Below are 21,024 nucleotides of genomic sequence, written 5' to 3' on the forward strand. Positions count from 1 at the left end.
TTCCTCGGGCTGTGCTGTTGACAGATCCCGGCTCGGGACCATTACGCATGAGATAATGATAACTGACGACGATAATGGGAATGATGGTTTATGGAGGGCTCGCAGGTACCACGTGACTCATAGGCGCTCTCTGATTCAGGGTGTTTTACCTTTTATATCGGCTGAGTAACTTGTCCGACGGCCCATGGGGAGCAAGTGACAGGGCTCAGGGTTTTGGGTTTTTTTTCCTAACAGCTTGAGCTTTAATTTGCATACCGTGAAACCTATTCTTTAACGTGCTCGTTAGCGTATTGACAGAACGCAACCGTCATCGCCCCTACTCTGTATTCTCAGATCATGTCGTCAACCCCAGTCGGCAGGCACCCTCTCCCTCCCCCGGGGCCCCGACAGCCACCAACCTGCTTTGTGTCTGCATGGACTTGTTGCGTGACCTGTGCATTCCGTGCGATGTCGTATCGTACAAAAAGCCGCCTTTGGCGTCTGGCTTCTTTCCCGGAGCGTCACGTCTTCCAGCTTCGTCCATGATGTAGCGGGGGCCAAAGCTTTCTTCTTTTTTCATGGCTGAATAATACTCCGTGGTACGGGTGTGCCATTTTGTTCATGCACCCTTCTGTGGATGCACCTCTGGATCGTTTCTCTTCTGGGCGGTCCTGGATCGTGTTTCTGCGAACACCCGTGTAGGTTTCTGTTTGCGGAGGTATGTTTTCGCTTCCCTTGGGCACGCGCATCCCTGGGGGTGGCATTGCTTGGTCGTACGGTAACTCTGTGGTTTCCCAAAGCCACCGCGCCATTTCGCGTTCCCAACAGCACTAGCTGTGCCTTGACTGTGGGGTAGGCGACTCTGTGTAGAGCCCGCCCTACCCGGGACGCTGTTGTAGGTCACAGGCCTCTGGAGCTGCTGTTCGTGTGCTTGGCCGTCTGGGCCGATGGAACCGATGTGCAAATGGGATGTGTCCAAACTCCTCTTCTCGGAGTGGCAGCGTGCATGGATTCTGAGACCAGCGGTGTTGGCACATGCACCGTGGCGGCAACCAACAGGCAAGGTGACATTTAGTGAGCACGTACTATGCTCCAGGCAATGAGCTTCCTGACGCTGGCCTGGCTGGACTTGAGCAGACCGCCGAGTGGGGTCACTGCTTGGCAACAAGCAGCAGCCTGGAGACCAGCTCAGTTCTTTTTGAGAGGGAGAGAGAGACAGAGAGAGCGTGCGTGGGTGCAAGTGGGGGAGGGGCAGAGAGAGAGGGAGAAAGAGAATCCCAAGCCGGCCCCACACCTTCAGCGTGGAGCCCAGCACGGGGCTTGAACTCACGAACCATGAGATCATGACCTGAGCCAAAACCAAGAGTCGGACGCTCAACCGACTGAGCCCCCCAGGCGCCCCTCGGCCACAAGTATCTAAGCCTGGTGAGCCTTGAGGTTCTGGGCGCAGACTTGGGGGGCTGCAGGTGGCTCCCTTTTGCTGGCTGTGGATCAGGAGCCCCAAGGGCATTTTTACAAAGGTGCAATCCCGGGTCCCATGCCAGACGTACGGAATCAAGATCTCCAGGGAAGGGCTTGAGAGTTCGTGTATTTCAATGCCCTGGGCGTCCCTAGGTGGCTTTGTGGAGCTGGTGGCTAGTGAACTTCAGGCTCCGTGGAAGAGAGGCTATGGATAAAGCCAGTGTGAGCCACCAGGAGGCTGGCAGGGGTGTCCAGCAGTCACCGTGGGGTGCCGATTAGGTCCTTCAGGCCGTGCGCCCCGGGTGCGGGACCCTCGGCATCAGATAGGTCTTCCCACTCCTGGGCAGCAAGATGCCCTTGACTGGCAGCTGCCATCTGTGGCCGTGGGACGATCCTGGTCACCAGAGGCGGCGGCAAGCGATGCCACCAAGAAGACAGGTCCTCCCTCCAGGTGCTCGGAGGCCCATTCGGAGGCCCCTTCTTCCAGCCTGGCGAAGCCGTGGCCTTGATCAGAGCTATGCGGTGCTGGGGCGGACGACGGCCCGCCTGGTTCCGGATGCCGACCGGCCCGCCCACCTCGCCTACGGGGGCCGGGGACAGCAGGTGTGGACAGTGCGCTGGGAACGTGCACGCGCTTCCAGGGACTCCCCCGTGGTTTTCGGCGAGGCCGTGATGCCGTGATGCATGGCTGTCGAGCCTGTGCGCCCCCCCCGCCCCGCACCAATACCTCCTATAGGACAGGGGGGACCTTAGCCTGGAGGCCACAGGGCTCTGCACATAAACATGGCCGTTCGAACAAGGAAGGGGACGGCCCAGGCAAAACAGAAAGTGAATTATTTACTGGAAAGTCAGAAAAGGAAAGGGAAGGGAGGGGAGGGGAGGGGAAGGGAAAGAAAGGGAAAGAAAGGAAAAGAAAGGAAAAGGAACCCTGAGAGAGAGCCGTGCAGGATGCTGCATGGTCTGGGCGGGCCGAGGGAGACCCTCTCACTCTGGCCCCCGACAGCCCATGGTCTGGGAAAGGGCCGATGAGGGATTTGGGTCCCAGACGGCGCCCGCGGCAGCTCCTGCCTCCCACTCTGACGTCTGGGGTTGGCCCCACACAGCCCGCTCCCCACCTTGTAGTGCATCTGCAGGCCTGTTGTCTCAGGAACAGCTGGTGGCGAAGGCACAGCCTCGTCCCGCCGAGACCTGAGCCCGCGGGGCCGTTGGCTTTGGCCCGCGCACGGGCCGCGCCTGGCATTTCTGGGGAGACAGACGGAGTTCGGGGCGCAGCGCCCTGTTCGTGGAGAACCTCTCCAGGGGTTGGGTGATCTTCTGGCAAGTACCAGCAGGACGGGAAGTGTCCCCGGAGGGAGAACCTCTGAGAGCCCGAGCGGCCTGGAGCCTGTGGGAGCAGAGGCCGCGCTGGCCCCCACTGGAGGCAGGGAAAGGCGGGGTGCCTGGCCCAGCAGGTGGGGGCCTGGCCGGCAGCCCCACACATGTCAGGCGGGGGCTCCACAGGCCCCGGCAGCTTTGCTGGCTGGGAGGGGGCAGGTGCTCATGGCCAGGAAGGAGAGCCTCGGTGGAAGGAAGCTGTGCCCAGAAGCCTTCGAAGGCGGGGCCAGCCCTACACTGCCGGGGGGGGCAGCCCCCCGAGAAGGGCCCACGTGGACTTGGCAGGGTCACCCCAGCTGTATCAGTTCTGTGCCCCCAGGGCTCTGGCCTCGGCCTCCGCCCGGCCGCTGGGGCCCCTGATGGGTCCGCACCCTCCCCCACGGCCTCGGGGCCTCTTTGAAGCGTGTCTACAACCCACATCTCTCTCCCCATCTTCCAACCCACCCACACGACTGCCTACTGCACATCTACCCGTGGCTGCCACAGCGTCTCAGATGTAGCCGGGAAGTCAGCCAGCTGGGAAATCTGCTCACCATTCCCTTCGCCGGGGCCCCTCCACCCCGGCCACAGACCCCTGAGTCATCCTGGCCGCCTCCTCCCTACTCACCCCGTCATACGCCCAGCTCTGCCAGGACCTAGGAGACCGTGGGCCAGTCCTGGCTTGAGACACGGGCCGCATGAATGGGGTGGAGGGGAGGATTCCAAAGGACACAGAGAGTTTCTCTTAATCTGAAAGTCATGTTGGGGTGAGTGGAGTGGGCAACGGGGAGAGGGAGAGAGCAAGAAAACTTATCAAGAAGCAAGGGGGTCGATTAGGGTAACTGGGGGAAGTTCTCAGAAGTAAGGCAGAATGGAAATATGGAGAAGTAAGCAAAATACATGAATAGGTGCGAGAGGCTTCTGGGCCGGGCGCTGAGTGAGGGAAGACCCAGAGGCGGAAACCTCCGGCGATCGCCTGGGAGACCGTGTGTGGCCCATGACTCTGAAGGTTGACCAGCACAACGTGTGGTGAGTTATGGAGGGACCACAGTGTCCCGAGCTGTCAAAAGTGGACGGGCCACCGTTGGGGGGAAAGGGCAGCCTAGATGTTTCTGAGCAAGACTGAATGCAGTGGATATGTGTCCGAGGAAGATTCCTTTGGCAAGGTGGGCCGGAGAGAGAGGGTGAGCTCTGTAAGGCCGTCCAGTCAGGGGGTGGGAGAGGGAAAGCCGTGTGAGGGCCGGGGGGCCCGCCAGGCGGGGCTAAAAGTGCAGGGGAAGCTTTGGTGGGAGTTGGCCAAGAGACTGGTTCAAGGAGACAGTGGGTGGGTGACAGCTTCCTTATTGGTGTCCCCTTTTCACTCCTCCCAGAAGACAGGTCCGGAGGGTGGAGTGAGGAGGGGCCACCATGTTGTAAGGGACTTTGTGGACCATGTCTGTGCAGGGTGCAGGGGCGGGGAGCCACAGCACGGGACCCCAGCCAGCACCAGCCCAGTTTTCGTCCAGGTTTCTCTGCATGTCAGGGTTCTGGGGTTGTGAGCGACAGAAACCCAACCCAAAGTAACTTCAGCCAAAAGGAGAAGGTGAGGGCTCCGCAAACCCTCGGCTCACTGGATTTGAAAGACCAGATTGTAAAATGAGTAGTGGGGGGTCTGACCTCAGGGCAACTGGAAGCCAGACTCAAAGGTAGTCAAGACTCTCCTTCCCTGACTCTGTTTCCCCTGCTCCTCTCTCTGCATTGGATCTTGTGGACCGATGGGGGACAGGGAAGCTGACAGGACTGCTGCCTTGTTGGAACAGCACCTACTGTCCTCAAGCCCCATCTCTGGCCCCAAGTCGGAAAGCCCGGGGGAGGGACTCACTGGTGTGGCTGGAGCAGGTGTTCCATGGTCGCACCGAGGGGTGCTGACCCACGTGGGAGGCCCCGTAGTGACCGCGTGTGAGTGGGAAGGCCGGGTCTCAGGAGAGAGGAGGTGGGCAGACCATTGGGAGGCCCTCCACAGCAGGGCCAGACAGGGAGAGGGCAGGGTCAAGGAGACAGCGGGGTGGGCTTGTGACCAGCGGACTGATGAATCTCTCTTTGGCACCTTGATTCTATTATTCACGCAACAAGCGTTCCCTGAGTCCCTCTTCTGTGCCAGTCCCTGGACCAGGGGCACAGAGGTGAAAAAAGTAAGGTCCCCTGCCCTCTTGTAGCTTGTGTTTTAGCATGGGAGAGATGTAACAAATTGTTTGACAGTAATAATAATAAAGAACAAGGACAAGTGTTCAACAGGGAAGGGAAATGAGAAGGAAAGCAGTGACTAATTCCTCTCGGGAATCTAATACAGGGTCCAGGAAGAGGTAACTTGTAAGTCGTCCTGGACGGGTGGTAGGGTTTCTCGAGGCGGTGATGCTGGAAAAGAACCTTCTAGGCAGAAAGATCAGTGCAAGGAAGAGGAGGTGTATGGGGCTTGCGGGGGGGGGGCGGTCTTCTGGTGGCCCGGGGTGGCCTGAACACAGCAGGTAGGGTCAGGATGGAGATTGGCAAGAGGTGAGGTTGGGTAGGCAGGTGGGGGCCACTTGGCAAAGGACCTCACAAGACCTCAAGGGTCTTGGAAGGGCGCAAAGCACAAGAGATGAGAGCCAACCTATTTCGGCAGCGGTGTAGGGGACGAGTCAGAAGGGGAGAGAGACTGGGGACAGAAGACTGGTCAGGAGGCCACCGTGAATGTCCAGCAAGGCAGTATAGTGGTTGTGCTGGGGCCCACAGCCGGGAGAGGACGAGGAGGTGGACGTTTCTGGTAGAACTTCCATGTGGGTGGACGGGTTCATGAGCAAGAGAGGGAGGGGACCGAGTGTGCTGGGCAAGAGGGGACACTTGTCTGACAGTTCACTGTGATCCAGCCGAGGGACTGTTAGTTTCTGAGAATAGCAAAGCAGCTAGAAAAAAAAAAATGCAGTGGCTTCAGAGTCTGACAGTTTGGACCCTAGAAGAGACGCCTCACTTCCTAAGTATGTGAATCGGGACAAATCACTTAACCTCTGGGATAAGGTGAGGACGAACCGGGTAGTAAGTGAATAACCCAGTGCCTGGCGCATAGAAGGCACTCAATGTGTGTCATTTGAATCAGAACCTGTTGGGAATCAATGGCTACTTTCGATGCTTTGGTTTTGTTTTGTTTTGTTTTGTTTTGTTTTTGGAAATTGGAGAGGTCTCAACGGTAACTAAGAGTAGCAATGGTGTTAGTTTGGTCCTGAGGACAGCAGTCTGTTTTTATGGCTTGGGAACTGTCCTGACCCAGTTTGCAAACATTTCCTCTGGCATATAATCTTCCTTTATACAGAAACATGTTAAAAAAAAAAAAAAAACAAAAACCACAAACCCTTCTGTCCCCATTCAAAGAAGGCTTTACCCCTCTGCTGTCATGTCCCAACCCACTCAGGGCTGTTCTCTCGCCCCTCCCTTTCAGCCCGCCATGCCAGGACCCTGGAGAGCAGCCAGACAAGGTGGCGCTTGTCTTAATGTCAATACCAAAGGGGAAGACAGAGTGCGTGCAGTGCTCAATGCCTGGAAGCTGTTTATTTGATCTCGGGCATGTCTTTGTTCCAACACGAATTGAATTGTAGACACACGAGAGCAGCTGCTAATGGGTGCCTAAATAGTCGAGTGGCAAAATGCCCCCGACGACCCGCCCTCGTGGTGCCATGTTTCCGAGCCCTTCATGAGCCCGCCCCGCTCACTCCTGTCCAGCCCTGGCATATGGGGTGAGTCGGGGGCATCACATCCTCTGTCCTGACAGAGTCGTGGCCGTGATAGATGGGATCGTGGCCACGTGAGAGAGTCACTGAGGATAGGGTAGAAAGCCACACAGGAAATGCGTTGTCTCTGAACCCATTTAGGCCCATTTAGGACCTTCAGAGAGAAAGGCGTGGTTACTCCTTTATGGACTGAAAAACCAAGACTCCTTTGGTTGCAAATGATAGAAACCAAGTTGACTTAAACTTAGCGAGATTTAAAAAAAGTGGATAAAAAGAGCATGGGGTTGGATTTGTTATAAGGACCCAGGGAGTGTCTCCTAGAATCAAAGACAGGTATAAAGCCCGGCCGTAAGAAAGGGCTGGAACCAGCAGAGAAAGAACCAGCTTAGCTTTGGCCAGTTGTACCCACCGGTCCAGTCAGTTGGCCTGGGAGTCCCAAGTCCTACTGAACAACGATGGCCCAAGAAGACCCGTCCTGAGAAAGGGCAGGTCACAGACGGTCTGGAGCACAGACTCAAGCCTTGGCTCATAGCAGACCTTTGGGAAACCTCAGAAGAGGGGCGTCTCTGAAGCCCTGAGAAAGTAATTGACCACATCGAGTGGTGTGGATCTCATAGAAAGAGGTAGGACTATTGGGGCACCTGGGTGGCTCAGTCGGTTGAGCGTCCGACTCTTGATTTCGGCTCAGGTCATGATCCCAGTGTCATGGGATTGAGCCCTGAGTTGGGCTCAGTGGTGGGTGTGGAGCCTGCTTGAGATTCTCTCTCTCTCTCTCTCTCTCTCTCTCTCTCTCTCTCCCTCTGTTCTTCCTCAACTTGTTCTCCCTCTGTCTCAAAAAATAAAAGATGTAGGACTATTTAGGAAGAGATTGCCACATGGAACATGGATTATATACCCCAGGATAACTGTAAGGTCAAGCACGGATCCCTGGCCTCTGTGCCCCCCACCCCACTTGCCCAGACTCCAGGATGACGAACAACGTACACCTAAGAGGGCCTGGGTAGATTGAATGACATGAACCTGCCATTTTTTTTGTAGATGAAAATGGCTCAATATTGACAGTTCCATATTTTCAACCCAATACATGATACATGTATGTTGAGTTGAACTGGGACCCAGCTTTGGATCTTCAATATGACCCTGGCCAAGCCATGGACTCAGTGGTCCTCAAGGCCCATCCTTGCTGCAAGGTGCTGGAAATACAACACTAGGAGCAAACTCACCATCAGGGGCCGGAAGAGGCTGGATTCAGGTAGTGCTGGAATCTGGTCTCAGCCAGGCGCCGTCACGGCCCCTGCAGACCCTCGGGATGCCCGCGGGACCTGCCCCGAGCTGACAGTCCCACCTCCTCCCTTACCCATGGCCGCTCTCTCCCATTTTATGGGGAAAAGCAAGGACTAACTTTTTCCAGCTGAAGCTTCTGGAAGATCTCAGGCAACACGGCCAAGTTCGGCTGAATGTGGGCCAGCGTCCCGGGCTGCAGCTCAGCTCGGCAAAGGAGGCCAGAGCCTGAGGCGGGGGCTCTGTGTGCGGCGGGCAACTCCCCTGGCCGTGACCCACACAAGGGCTGCAGCCCCAGGCACCGGCTGAGGACCCCGGGGACACTTCAGGCCCCTGCAGGGTCTCCTCTGGGATCCCCCTTCCGGTACCTTCTGCAGGTGGGGGCCCAAGGCTCCTGACTTCTCAGGGCAACAACGCTTCGGGGCCATTCCTTGAGCATGCGCTGTCGCCAGCACCTAGGATTTAGTCGCTGTTCTGCTGGTGGTAGGAGGTCACTTTTATAGAGCGCCTACTGCATACTGCTGCCTTCCTAAGCACTTTGTGTCCATCATCTTTTAAAATGATCTCATCAGGCAGAAGAAAGGAACAGCCTTATGTGCTGGAGAGAAGTCTTTGCCTGGAACGTTGAAGGGGGTCAGTCTACAAAGTTGAGTGGAAAGAGGAAAGAATTGGAAGAGGGAAAATAAATCCACGAGATAATATCATAAATATGATGAAGCCACTCCTATTTTATTTTATTTTTTAAAAAATGGTTACTTATTTGTTTTGAGAGAGAGAGAGCAAGCAGGGCAGAGAGAGATATTTTTGTTCTTATTCTTTTTTACATTTATTTATTTTTAAGAGACAGAGCAGGAGCGGGGGAGAGGCAGAGAGAGAGGGAGACACAGAATCAGGAACAGGCTCCAGGCTCTGAGCTGTCAGCACAGAGCCCGACGCGGGGCTCGAACCCACGAACAGATCATGGTCAGCTCATGACCTGAACCGGAATCAAGAGTTGGACGCGTCCTCAGTTGAGTCACCCAGGGGCCCCGTAGCCGCTCATATTTTAATAACCTACGGAAATGTCCCAGAATCGCAGGGTCGCTTAGTGGCATGTGTGAGGTTCAAGTTCACCTCTTCTAAAGTCAAAGCCTGCCCTCACGACGTATGGGAACATTTAGGGCACCTACTGACGGGGCCCGCTGCTCGGCCAGTCACTTTGCACATCTGATTACGTCACTGCTCACGGCAGCCGCTTGAGGAAGGCCCCGCCATCACCAGCATCCTGCAGCCGGGGAAGCTGGAGAACGGAAAGCTACCCGGATTCTCCCCGTGTCACGTGAGGGCTAAGTGGCAGGGCTGGCCTTCGACCCCAGGGAACCTGCACCCCGAGCGCAGTTGGGTTCGAGGACAGCGGCGCACACGGCTTTGTCTGGCTGTGTTCTGGTAGCAAAGTTGGGCCTCTTCTGTCCCCTAAACTCCGTCCTGTGTGGCTCCCCAGAGCACAACACGAAAGCAAGTGTGTAGGACGGCACGTTCGTGCGATTGGGGGTACCGCCCCGCCGTTGTAAGAAGTGCACTGCTGATGTGCACAATCACATGCATGAACCTCAAAAACATGCTGACGGAGGGGCGCCTGGGGGGCTCAGTCAGTTAAACGTCCACTTCGGCTCAGGTCATGATCTCGCGGTTCGTGGGTTCGAACCCCCCGTCGGGCTCTGTGCTGATGGCTCACAGCCTGGAGCCCGCTTCGGATTCTGTGTCTCCCTCTCTCCCTGCCCCTCCCCTGCAACCGCGCTGTCTCTCTCTGTCTCTCAAAAATAAGTAAACATAAAAAAAAAACCCGAAGTGCTGAGTGAGAGAAGCCTCGCGCAAAAGACTGCATTCCGGGCAATTCCATTTCTCCAGAGTTCCAGAACAGGTGACCTGGTTCTGAGAGAACCTGGTTGTGTCTCACAAGAGGGGAGTTGGTGGGGAGGGGCATGAGGGGACCCTTCTGGATGATGATAACGTTCTGTGCCGGATCGCTCAGGTAGAGACATTTCTCAAAACTCAGAAAATGCACGGTTAGGGTTTGTGCGTTTCACGACACGTAGATTTTACCTACAAAGAGTTTTAAAAATTTAAATGAATATTGAACTCTAGTTAATACTGAAGTATTTGGGGGGGGGAGTATATTGCTGCTTGCAATTTACTTTGAAATGCATCCAAAAAATAAGGCTGCTTTCTGGATGGATGGGTGGGTGGGTGGATGGATGGGTGGGTGGGTGGATGGATGGATGGCTGATGGATGGATGGATGGCTGATGGATGGATGGATGGATGGATGGCTGATGGATGGATGGATGGCTGATGGATGGATGGATGGCTGATGGATGGATGGATGGATGGCTGATGGATGGATGGATGGCTGATGGATGGATGGATGACTGATGGATGGATGGATGGCTGATGGATGGATGGATGGCTGATGGATGGATGGATGGCTGATGGATGGATGGATGGCTGATGGATGGATGGATGGCTGATGGATGGATGGATGGCTGATGGATGGATGGATGGATGCCTGATGGATGGATGGATGGATGACTGATGGATGGATGGATGGATGACTGATGGATGGATGGATGGATGACTGATGGATGGATGGATGGCTGATGGATGGATGGATGGCTGATGGATGGATGGATGGCTGATGGATGGATGGATGGCTGATGGATGGATGGATGCCTGATGGATGGATGGATGGATGGCTGATGGATGGATGGATGGCTGATGGATGGATGGATGGCTGATGGATGGATGGATGCCTGATGGATGGATGGATGGCTGATGGATGGATGGATGCCTGATGGATGGATGGATGGATGCCTGATGGATGGATGGATGGATGGCTGATGGATGGATGGATGGCTGATGGATGGATGGATGCCTGATGGATGGATGGATGGCTGATGGATGGATGGATGGCTGATGGATGGATGGATGGCTGATGGATGGATGGATGGCTGATGGATGGATGGATGGCTGATGGATGGATGGATGGCTGATGGATGGATGGATGCCTGATGGATGGATGGATGGCTGATGGATGGATGGATGCATAGCAACGTGAGAAAGCAAATGTAGTGAAATGTTACTGGTAGCCTCTAGGTCATGAGTAGGTTGGTCACCGTGAAACTCTTTCACCTTGGTCTAGTGTGTGAAAATTTTCCTGGGAAAAGGTTGTTGGGGGTGTGAGGGGAGGGCGGTGGAGAAACAACTGTGTGGAGCCCTGGGGCCCCCTAGTGCTGAAGCAGGGTCCCCAGAGCTCAGGGCTGGTGGGTGAGCTTCTCCAAGCAGGAACTGCCACCTGTGTCCCAGCCCCCGTGGGGTGTCTCAGCCACCTGTGTCCCAGCCCCTGTGGGGGACCTAGTTCTGAGTAAGCACCAAAGTACCGTTGCCCTGGGTCTCCCCTCCCAGTGAGAAAGCAGAGGCCAGACGACCGTGGCCCAGGGTCTCCCAGGACCCCGGGTTTCTAGGTGCTCCTGCCCGGTGGGTTTACCAGAGCCCGTTTGCTTCCAAAGACCGCAGACTTGTGTTTAGAGCCCAAGGCTGCGAATCACACCTGCCTGCGGGACCACGGGTACCTGATGGCAGGCCCCGTGGGGCCGTCCGCCCGGCCTCGGCTGGGACCCCACCTCGAGTCGCTTCCTGGAGGTGTGTTTGAAGCAGTAGGGAGCCACAGTGGTTTCTGCAAATAAATAACCCAGGAGAAGACCAGCCCCTCCGCTCAAAGGAGGGCTGTGGCCCAAACCTGAACCAGAATCAGGCGTTGTCTTCTGACCCCGACCCGGCCGGGCAGAGGGAGGAGTGGGGAGAGTCTGGCCGCTGTGCAGACACTCCCGTCTCTGCCCTTCCGGGGTTTGTGTGAGCCTGAGAACGGGGCCGGGAGGAAGGTGGTCCGTCTGAACGGCCGCCAGCCCCAGCCCGCCGCCTTCCAGCCCCGCTCCCAGACACGGCAGGTGCCATGAGCCCGCCTCTCGCGTCCGAACCTCGCCCGGCCCAGGCTCTCCTGTAAGCGCTCTGGGCCCCGGCTCCTGGCGGAGCTTTTCGGGGCCTACGCGTCAGTGGTGGGTGTGGTGGCCCTCCTGGGTCACGGCAGTGGCTCTGCTGGACGAAGGAGGTAGGAGATGCGCGGAAGCCAGCAGGTGTGGCTCGGGAGCAGCGGGGAAAGAGCACCTCTGAAGGGGTCTTAGGGCACAGGAACATCTGTGTGCGCCAGAGTCACCGCGTTGGCCCGTCAGCGGCTGCGGCTAGGGCTCCAAACGGCTTACGAGCAACTAACCTTCCTCTTGCCTTCCCCCCTGGGATCTGCTTCAGTCGGGATTGGTTCCATGGTAAATGTCTGCAGCACAACTCGCATTGGCTCAAACATAAAAGGACGTTGATGGGCCCAGGGAATTGCAAGTTTGGCGTTAGCACTGGCTTCAGGCAGAGCTGGATCTGGGTGTTCAGAGATGGCGGTTCTCCATCTCCAGGCTCCGCCCTCCTCCGTGTACGCCTCGGGCTCAGACAGGCGCTCTCAGTACAAGGCACAGGTGGTCCCGGCAGCTCCACGCTGACCACCCTCAGTGGGTGACAAGCGGCAGTTCCCTGGACCCTTTCTTTGTCTCGGGTCGTGTGACCACCCCGAAGCAATCCCGGCAGCAGGCGGGAGGGTGTATTCGTGGGCCAGCCTGGGTCACGTGTCTACGTGGGGAGCCAAAGTGGGCGGGTCAGCCCCCGCTTGAAGCACACGGCTGGAGGGCACAGGAGAGAGGGCTGCTGGAGGAAGGGACAGGTGCCGCAGGTCTGTGTGGGCTCCAGAACCCACGGCCTGGTTTTGTCCCTTCTGGAATTCTCCTTGTCCTGGCCCCGTCCAGTTCTCCCTGTGTCTCACTGCGTTCAAGTGCAGCACGTCCCGCCCTGTGGGTTCTTAAGACTCATTCTTCCATCGGGCAAAACTCAGATTCATCACCTCCTGTTCTAAATTTTTTTAATGTTTTACTATTTATTTTTGAGAGAGACAGAGAGAGCGAGTGGGGGAGGGGCAGAGAGAGAGGGAGACACAGAATCCGAAGCAGATTCCAGGCTCTGAGCTGTAGCACGGAGCCCAACGCGGGGCTCGAACCCACGGACCGCGAGATCGTGACCTGGGCCGAAGTCGGACATTTAACCGACTGAGCCACCGAGGTGCCCCCATCACCTCCTGTTCTAAATTCGTGTCTGGACCTTGCACCTCCTACAAAGGGCTGGTCCCGGGCGCGGGAGCATTTTTCTGCCCCCGCAGGTCCTTGTTTCCGGTCTGGAGGAAGGCCCTGGTTTGTACTGTGTGGTGACCAGATCGTCAGTCCAGGCACAGGTCTCGACTGGCGCCTCTCGAAGGGCACTGCCTGCCTCAGTCACCCAAGGCGTCAGGGTGTGTGTGCAAGCCGGGTGACTGGGTCCTGCCCCAGACCCGCAGCTCCTTCCTTCCTGCCTGCCTGCCTTCCTTCCTCCTTTCCATTCCCTCCTTCTTCCTTCCTTCCTTCCTTCCTTCCTTCCTTCCTTCCTTCCTCCCTTCCTCCCTTCCTCCCTTCCTCCCTCCCTCCCCTCCTTCCCTCCCTCCCTCCCTCCGGTCTGGAACTAGGTGCTTTGGAGCTAAGCTCCACGGCGCGAAAATGCCTGGGACCCACGGCCCAGAACCGCACGGAACACCGCTCTGTCGGCAGTTAACGTTTTCCGGGGCTCCGCGGTTTCGAGAACACCTTCCCTTCCCCGGCGCGCACTCAGCTGCAAGCCAGCCCCTGCAGACCCTGCCACGTCACCCCCCTTCCCCCTGGGCGCTGGCGTCGCGGTGACAGTCGTCCGTGGGGCGCACGCAGTCCGCGTAGGGCGCCTGGCGTGTGGCTCCAGGAGGCTGCGCTGTCGGTGTCTAAGGCCTTGTGCGGAGCGCGAACGGTACGGGATGCGCTGGCTGTTCGTTTAACCCGGGCCCCTCCGCTGCGGGACTTTGAGCTCGAGCTGAACCCGTGACTCGTTTCCTGAGTTGTCATGCGGCGGGCACTCCCGAATGTGGGATTCATTCGACTCTGGCGGTGGAGGCCTCGGCTGCTGCTGGAGGCCCCACCCCGCCCAGCCGGGCCCACCCCTGCCGACAGCGTCTTTGTGAACCACACGTGGGCTCCTTCTGTCCCCCGCTCCTCCCGTCCGCCAGGGCCGAAGTGGCAGGGCCAAGTCCCAACTCCTGCCCCGGGGGTGCTTCAGGATCCGGACCCCGCACCCCTCCCCTCTGCTGCCCCTGACCTCCCGCACCTTCGGTCTCTTTGGCACTGATTTCGTGCTCCTGGAAATAAAGCGGCTTGTGGGAATGAGCCTTCCTGCCCCCTTCCAGGCGGGAGCCCCCCTCGGCGTGGAGGACGGGCCGGCAGGGGCTGTCACGATGCCCTTGGGGGCGGGGGGAGGGGTTCAGCAGGTGCCACTCTGGCGGGACGTGATGAGAAGGTAGGGGCCGTTTTGCAAAGATCTTTCTGGAGCCCCAGAAATAAGTAGGCACACATGATATGACCCGAGGCCAGGAGAAATGCCCAGCCAGCTGCTGATGCTAGAAGTTTCGGTTAAAAAACACAATTGATGAAGTGTTTATTGCCCTAGCCACTCAGCCAGCCGGGAAGGTGTGCAGCTTGGTGGTCTGAGTTGGAAAGCTCCGGGTTCTGACTCAGAGCCCTGGGAGAAGCTTCCCTCTGAGGTCACTGTGCTTTGCGATCAGGCTGTTCTGGGCATCGTCTGACCTTTCAGCCGCCCGCCTGGAGGGGCGAGGGGCTCTGACGTCTAGGGGGGGCACGCCGGGTACGAGAGCCTTCCCGCCGCCCCCCGCTCAGGCTCGCCCGGCCCCGGGGGTGGGGGTGGGTAGAGCCACGTGATGAGCTTTGCAGACCAGACAGACGCTCCGATGGGGGTGGGGGGAGCAAGGAGGTGCTGGGAGAGGAGCCCCACAGTGGGAGAAGCCATCACCCGGCTGGGCGCGTGTGACAGAGCGCGGGCCCTCCATCTCAGCCGGGCGGTTCTCTGTGCTGGGGACCCCCGTGTGCCAGCCACCGAGGCACAGTGACAGGCTCTTCTCCCGGGGGAAGGCCCAGCCTGCGAGGGCAGACTTGGAGCTCAGCAGGGCTGACCCGGGGTTGTAGCCGTGACGTCCCAGGGCACTGGCTGCATGGACAGCGACAGGGCTGGCTCGTGGACGCGTGCAGGTGCCCTCGAGGAGTCCCAGACAGACCCGGAGGGAGAGAGGAGCCATGCAAGGGGCCAGACTTCCCACGTGAGTAAGTGAGCTTGGAGGTGCTGGGCACCTGGTGCCTGGGGACTGGAGGTAGGGACCCGGGGACACTTGGGTCACCTTTCATTGCTTTAATGTTTTGTTTATTTTTTGAAAGAAAGAGAAACAGACAGACAGAGCATGATTGGGGGAGGGGCAGAGGGAGAGGGAGACACAGAATCCGAAACAGGCTCCAGGCTCCGAGCTGTCAGCACAGAGCCCGACGTGGGGGTCGAACCCACGAACCGTGAGATCATGACCTAGAGCCAAAGTCGGACGCTCTACCGACTGAGCCACCCAGGCGCCTCTGGAGGTCCCCTTTTAGAGCGTGCAATCCCTCCGTCCCCGCAAGTGCCGGGCTTAGCAGGAGAGGACGGGCCAGGACGCTCACCACAGCCAGCGCTGCTCTGACCGTAGCAGAGGCACGCCGGCCTTGGACTCTGAGTCTGGGGAGAAGGCACCTGCAGCAGGGACATGACGTCCCCTCTTCCTTCAAGACCCCGGGGGGAGAGAAACATCCTCAAGAGGGAAGATCATCTCCTTTCCTCCACTGAGGGTATGACTTAAGAGACTTCAAAAGAGAGTTATAATTTTGAAAAGTGGTAGCTTGTGTAAACGTCTCCGGATGCTGCTTTCGGACTCCCACGCGGTGTTCTCGAGAGCACTGGACAAAGAGTCCAACGATGCCGCGCGGTCAGATAGCCAAGTCGTTTGCTCCTTCGGCAGCCACGCGGCACACACAGGCACCCGCCGCCCAGGGGTCGCCGGGCGGCCGCTGTGTGCCCAGCTGCGCTCTGTGGGAAAAGAAAAATGGGCTTACCCTCAAGGAGCCCGCAGCCCGAGTTTCCAGTGGGAACCGTTCAGTCAGTCCCAAGCACGGGGTGAGAGAAGTTTAAAGAAAAGCTGGGTCAGGGGCGCCTGGGTGGCTCAGTGGGTTGGGCGTCCGACTTCGACTCAGGTCATGATCTCACGGTCCGTGAGTTCGAGCCCCGCGTCGGGCTCTGTGCGGACAGCTCAGAGCCTGGAGCCCGTTTCGGATTCTGTGTCTCCCTCCCTCTCTGCCCCTCCCCTGTTCATGCTCTGTCTCTCTCTGTCTCAAAAATAAATAAACGTTTAAAAAAAAAATTAAAGAAAGGCTGGGTCAGTAAGGTGAGGGTGCCGAGGAAGAAGCAGCTGATAGAGACTTGAGGTCGGGGGAGGAGGGGGAGAGACGGCCTTGGAGTCAAGGTGGCAGAACGTGTGCAAGCCCGCGGGGGCCCGGGAGGGAGTTAGCGGGAAGCCGTCTGGGGACGGAGACGGGACCCGCTCCCCGAGCACGGGTCTCCTGGCATCCCCCCTCCCCGGCCCCGCGTGGAAGCTGCTAGAAGCGTAAGTGAATCCCGGGTGGTGTGGTTAAGCCCTGTCTCGGCTCATCCTTTCGTCTGGCTCCTGTCCTCTCCCGGGCGCTGCGCTCGGCCCCAGTGTGAGGGCCGCCGGGCCTCCCGGAGCAAAGCAGGAGCCGAGCTGTTGCCAGAGCACCTCCTCCGCCTGCCCCGGGGCCGACGGGACCCCCCCACCCACCGCCTGCGCCTCCCGCTGAGACGGCCTACTGGTCCGGGGCCCCGTCCAGGCACGACCTCTGCCCGGGGCTCAGCGTGGGGCCCCCCTGTGTCACGTGTGTTCCCTCCCCCACCGTAACCACCGCTGAGTGGGGCGGGGGGGACTTCCCTGTGCGGTCCCCCACATCAAGCTTTTGAGAAAGTCTCTGGTGTAGTGGTGCCTCTGAACGGATGACCCAGTGCGGCCCATTAACCAGTAGAAGAGGCCCCTAAGGGCCCCACTTGGTACGTGAGGCAGCCCCACGCAGCCGGCGGGAGCCGGGCCCCGAGGGTGGGGACAGACTCCCAGTGGCGGACCATCGTGGCTCAGTCACCGTGGGGTGCGTCACTCCACCCCCTCCGGTGGCTTCCCCGACCTCACAGCCGTGGGGCTGAGGCTTAGACCCTTAAGTGAACGGCCAAGCCCGGCTCTTAAGCAGCCGACCTGAGACCCGAATTTGGATACGTCTGGTGACACAGGCCGAACGGTTAGCGCTCAGCCAACACACTGTCAAACACTCACGAGGTTCACGGGGGTCAGACGTGAGCGCACATGAGCCCCGCTGGGAGGGCTCACACACAGATGGCTGGGCCACCCGGAGCTTCTGATTCGGAGCGGGCGGCGGGTGGGGGTGGGGGTGGGGAGGGCGAGGCTGCCGCGATCCCCAGATGGGGGGGCCGACGCTCCTGGTCGGGGAACCCGGCTCACTCAGATGGTCTGCGAATCCTGGGGCTCTGAACCGGGGCTGACCGACGGGGTTCGGCGGTGACGGGAGGGTTCCGCTCTGCGCTCCCACTGGCAGCCAGGGGCTTCCGGGCACTTCACATGTGCCTGGGAGGGCGGAGGATGTGCGGGTTTCGTTTTGCCTGGTTTTCTAAATTATTTTTCTTACTAAAAAAAATTTTTTTAAGTTTATTTTGAGAGAGAGGCAGTGTGAGCCGGGGGGGGGGGGTGGTGGCGCAGAGAGAGGGAGGGAGAGAGAGAGAGAATCCCAAGCAGACTCTGCGCGGTCAGCACAGAGCCCGACGCGGGGCTCGAACTCACGAACCGCGAGATCGTGACCTGAGCCGAAACCGAGAGTCGGATGCCTGACCGACTGGGCCACCCAGGCGGCCCTACCTGATTTTAAATGCGGGTTTGCATAGCCACATGTGCCTAGCGGCCGGGAGTCGGGCAGAGGAGCTGGAAACGAAGAGGAGAGGTAGATCTATCCTTGTAGCTAATGGTTCACTCCAGGGGTTAAGCTGCCGCAAGTCGTTAGGAGCCACTTGTTCGTTAGGAAACGTCGTGTCTGCGTCTGGTTTGCTGCGAGGGCCGTGCTCCTGGTTCCGATTTCGGTGCCTGTGGCGCATGTGATGGGACCGGGGATCACGGGCGCTGCTTCGGCGGCGTGATGAGGGACTTGGGTTCGGTGGCACGGCAGGACCCCGAGCGCTCGGGGCTGGGGGAGCCTTGGTGCGAATCTCTCTGATCCGTGGAACCCCCCCCCCCATCTCTCCTGCTTGGCTCCCCAGAGGGGATTTCCCGCATCAAAGGAGGTGTTTTGTCTGGGGAAGATCATTTAAGAGTCTGTGGGCATGTCAAGGGCGTCGGAAAAGGCACGTGTCTACTCCCCAAACTGTGACATAAAGTGATGCCGGGTTGGAACAGGGGCAGGACCGGATGGGCCCCCCTCCCTTCTGTGTCCCTCCCCCCCCCCCCCACCCTGCCCGGCCAAGGAAGGGACAGGCAGGCGTCCCATGAGTTAAGAGTCGGGCAGAAATTCCCCTCTCAGATGCTGGTTCAGATTTCCATTCGCTTCTCCTGAGCAACGCGGGCAACCGTCTCTGGCTCGACGGGCCTCGGTTTGCCCATCTGTGAATGAGGAGATCCTGGTGGCTCAGGGCGCGGCCCAGCTCGGCGGTCCAGGCTCCCCCGGGAGCCGCTCGGAAGTGCAGACTCACGCCCCACCCCAGACCTGCCGGGTCAGAACCCGTGTTTTAACAAGTCCCCCGTGACTCACGCGCGCACGCACGGGCCGGCCGGAGCGGGTCTCGTGCCGTGTCTGCTCCTACGTGGTGCGAGCCCGACGCGACGTGGCCGGTCGGAAGGACGCGGGAGCCCGGTTTCCGGAGAGGAGGCCGGGCTTTGTGAGGTCGCGGGTCTCCTTGGAATGTTTTCGGTCTTTGCGGCGGTGAGAACCGTCTGGGCGGGTGTGCTTCCTGGGGGAGGGGCTGGTCCTCGAAGCAGCCCCGGGAGACGCTGGTGTGCAGGAGCGAGGGGTCTTGTGAGCGCCTCTCTCTGAGGAGGCCAGGCGGGGCTCCCTGTCCCCGGGGTCCTTCGTCACAGCATTCGAGAAAGGGCCCGGGCTGCCGGGGCGGGGGCAGGGGCGGGGGCTCCTCCCGTGTTCCCCTGTGGTCCGGAAGGTGCGTGGGCTGCCCTGTCCCCTGCCCCTTCCTTCTCCCTTGGGGGCGGGGGGCGTTGGGCGCCGTGATTTCCGGATCGCTGACGCATAGCGAGAGGCAGAGAGGTGGCTTGAATCCGACCTTTGCTGCTCGTGGGAGGCCCGGCTGGGGGACAGGGGTGCGGTCCTGCGTTACAGGGCATGTCCTTGGGGCCAGACCTGCCAGGTTCAGACCTGACTGTGTCACCGCCTGCTGCCTCTGTAGCCCTCAGAGGACCCCCCCCACCCCGCCCTGCTCCAATGAGTCGGGGTCTGCCTTTGAGTCAGCTCCCCGGGGGGGTTCATGTGTGCACGGAGTTTGAGAAGCGCTGACTTTCCCTCTGGCTTCTACGTTCTCGCAGTTTGAGACGAGACCGCAAACCGTTTAATCTTTGGGAACTAGAAACGCCCTTTCTGGAGGAGGGAGCAGGCTTTGGGCTTTGCTACCTGCTGGCTGCGTGCCTCGGGCAAGTTGCGTGCTCTGTACCTCAGTTTCCCCATCCGTGTCGAGGGCTGACCGTGCCCCCCAGCTACAGAAGAGCAGATCGGTCGACGTGTGGCCGGGGCCTAAAGCGGTGCCCGGAGCCTCGCAAAAGCTACGCTGGCGTTTGCCGGGACTCTTGGTGTCATCGCTGCGGACGGGAGGCCGAAGGCCTGGGAAGATGAGCTCGCTCGGGGACACGGCGTCGTTTGCTGGGGCCACAGACGGGGCGGCTTCACTGTTCACGGTTCCGGGGGCTGTAGGTCAGCACGGTTGCTGTCCTCCGAGGCCGCTCTCTTTAGTGTGTCGACAGCCGTCTTCCTCCCGTGTCCGCACCTGCTCTCCCCTCCTTCCGTGTCTGTGATCCTAACACCCTCTTCTTACACGGACACCAGTCATGCCGACTCAGGACCCACCCTGGGGACCTCATTGTACCTTAATCCCCTCTTGAAAGGCTCCCTCTCCAAATGCGGTCGCGTTCCGAGGTCCGGAGGGGTAAGACGTCACCACAGGACTCTCGGGGGGGCACAGCTCAGCCCAGCTGAGACTCGTGAACACCGTGGGGCGTAAAAGAGGAAGTCAAAGCACCCACGAGAATCCAGGGGGTGGGGCTGGTTCCAGAGAACCCCCGCCCCGCCTCAGCAGGGACTAGAGTGGCCTGTCTACACGCGTGTCACTGTAAGGGAAGTGTCCAGACCCACGGGGCCCACGTCACCTATTTGCCCTGAACTCTGCGAAGCGAGGCCGAGAGGGAGCGCCGTGTTCTTCTGGACTCCGGGGCCGTCTCCTTACCTCCCTTTGTGCGGAAGACCCCGGCGCTCACGGTGGTAAGCCGCCACCTTTAGAGCCAGCCTGTCCCGCTGACCCTCACGGAAATAACTCCTGCTCGTGGGTAGCAGGAGCCTGTTCGACAATCGGGAAGAGTAAGGCACAGAGAGGTTGAGTGGCTTGTCTGGGGCCACACAGCCGGTGGCAGGTTCTCAGACCCTTCTCCCTGGTTCTAGCACCTGTGCAACCGCGTGTCCTGATGCCCGGGGCTCGCACAACCGGGGAGGGGGGCGGGGCTGGCCGCGGGTCAGGCAGGCACAGGGCTAAGAGCTCGGGCCTGGAAGCGTCTCGATCCCACAGTGACCTTGGCATTTGGGATGCGTCATTTCAGGTTTTACAGACAAAAATTCAAAATTCAAAAAAAAAAGGGAGCCCCAGGCGGTCAGATGCTTCCCCCCGAGGTCAGCTGCGTGGCCGGGACCGAGGACTCCAGACCACGCTGTCCTGCTGGTTGCTGGGCCGAGCCTTGTCTGGGTTCGTGTGGGTTTGACAGGGGGAGACGGCTGAGCCTGGCAGGTCCCATCTCACCCCTGCCGCAGAGCTTCATGTGATCCTCTCCCCCTCCTCCGGGCCCACATCCGGTACTCTTGGAGAATTCCGGCCTGCAC

The 21,024-nt window shown here is 59.2% G+C and overlaps 1 protein-coding gene across 4 annotated transcripts in view; it reads left to right on the plus strand.

The window, feature by feature from the left end:
- The window catches only part of CEMIP (cell migration inducing hyaluronidase 1), a 129,067-nt gene that overhangs the window by 52,879 nt on the left and 55,164 nt on the right, over window positions 1–21,024 (plus strand). The gene's annotated exons all lie outside the window — the stretch shown is intronic.

The sequence above is a fragment of the Panthera onca genome, chromosome B3, assembly GCF_046562875.1.
Source record: "Panthera onca isolate mPanOnc1 chromosome B3, mPanOnc1 haplotype 2, whole genome shotgun sequence".
Lineage (NCBI taxonomy): Eukaryota > Metazoa > Chordata > Mammalia > Carnivora > Felidae > Panthera > Panthera onca.